Source organism: Lepus europaeus, chromosome 1 (assembly GCF_033115175.1).
Source record: "Lepus europaeus isolate LE1 chromosome 1, mLepTim1.pri, whole genome shotgun sequence".
Taxonomy (NCBI): domain Eukaryota; kingdom Metazoa; phylum Chordata; class Mammalia; order Lagomorpha; family Leporidae; genus Lepus; species Lepus europaeus.
Genome location: NC_084827.1, coordinates 22,358,132 through 22,360,087, shown reverse-complemented (window position 1 = coordinate 22,360,087; position 1,956 = coordinate 22,358,132). Strand labels below are relative to the sequence as shown.

The window sequence follows — 1,956 nt, the reverse complement described above, 5'->3', positions numbered from 1 at the left end:
TGGAATATGGATGCCAGCACTGCAGGAGGTGGCTTTACCTGCTATGCCACAGCACTGTTCCCTGTTTAGGCAATCTTCATTTTAAGATTCTAAGATAAATAGGAGTACCACTGTGATTATTATATTATGTTATAGGCACGTGTGTGTTTATGTGTGTGTATGTGTGTGTGTGTGATAGTTTTAATTGGGTCTTTGATGAATTTTGTGAAATAATTTTCATCCATGTAATATACCACAATCAGGATGTAAAACATTTCCATCACACAGAAATGAGGTCCTTTTGCAACCATAACCCAGTCCAACACCAGTTTCTGAAGAAACTATGTATCTGCTTTATATCAATATAAAATATATTAACATGTGCTTCTTAAGCTTTATTTTTTTAATAAAAAATTGTATTTATTTAGAAGCATTCAGAATGTCAACAAAACAGCTGCAACCTTTTTTTTTGTTGTTGTTGTTTTTTGCAATTACAGAGTGGTATTCAGTTAACAGAACAACAATTATTTCATATAAGCTGCATCAGAGACAACTGAAGATGAAAAAACGACCGTCCCCATATATAACTAATTTGTGCTGTGCACCAACAAGAACCTGCTTTAAATTTTCATGCCAATTTACAACCCCCATACTGTACCAGGCAAGGTTAGTGGCTATTGAAAATACCACCAGGACAGGGCTATCTAAAGACACATTCGGTAGTGTGTTAACTATACAAAAAAAGACACTGTACAGTTTAAAAACAAATCTTACACAGCCTTACATTTCAATTTTTTTTCTTTAAAAGGAGTGAGTTGTGTACAGGGGGGTTAAATGCTTTATAGATAAGAAAAAAAAAACTGCGCTAGAACCAACTTATTCATCAGCATCTTCTTCTTCTTCATCTTCATCTTCTTCATCTTCCTCTTCCTCCTCATCCTCTTCGTCTTCTTCATCTTCCTCCTCTTCCTTCTTTTTCTTGCTCTTTTCAGCCTTGACGACTCCCTTTTTCGCTGCATCAGGTTTTCCTTTAGCTCAGTATGCGGCAATATCCTTCTCGTACTTTTCCTTCAGCTTGGCAGCCTTCTTCTCCTAGGGCTGCTTGTCATCTGCAGCAGTGTTATTCCACATCTCTCCTAGTTTGTTAGCAACATCACCAATGGACAGGCCAGGATGCTCTCCTTTGATTTTGGGGCGATACTCAGAACAGAACAAGAAAAAGGCCGAAGGAGGCCTCTTGGGTGCATTGGGATCCTTGAACTTCTTTTTTGTCTCCCCTTTAGGAGGGATATAGGTTTTCATTTCTCTTTCATAACGAGCCTTGTCCGCCTTTGCCATGTCTTCAGATTTTCCCTTCTCTTTAGCAGTCATGGTCTTCCACCTCTCTGAGCACTTCTTAGAAAACTCTGAGAAGTTGACGGAAGCATCTGGGTGCTTCTTCTTATTCTCCTTCCAGCAAGTTTGCACAAAGAATGCATATGATGACATTTTGCCTCTCGGCTTCTTAGGATCTCCTTTGCCCATGTTTAGTTATTTTTCCTCAGCGAGGCACAGAGTCGCCCAGTGCCCGTTCGGCTCTCACTTGCCCTGGCGCTGTCTCTATGGAGCTCAATGTACTGCAATGGCTGTGAGAGCAGGAGCCAGACGCAGCCTCCTCACTCTCTCCACTCTGTAACATTACCGCTTCTTAAGCTTTATGAAAACTGAATCATTCATTATGTACTCTGTCATGCCTGGATTATTTCATTTTGCATATTTTGAAGCCTAATCCATATTTATGTATTAATAAGACATCTGTTTTGAATATTGAGTGATACTATTTGTATTGATGTGCCCTAATTTGGTATGGGCAGTTGGGATGTTCTCAGTCTGGGGATTTTATGAATGAAGTTGCTATGAAGAGATCTTGCATAATATTAAAGTTTCATTTCAAGATCATGTAATAAAGTTAGCTTTAAAATACATCTCGAGGCACTT

General features: G+C 39.1%; 1 pseudogene; it reads right to left on the bottom strand.

Moving 5' to 3' along the window:
- Positions 1 to 495: 495 nt before the first annotated feature.
- Positions 496 to 1,521, bottom strand: LOC133764750 (high mobility group protein B1-like; annotated as a pseudogene).
- Positions 1,522 to 1,956: the final 435 nt, after the last annotated feature.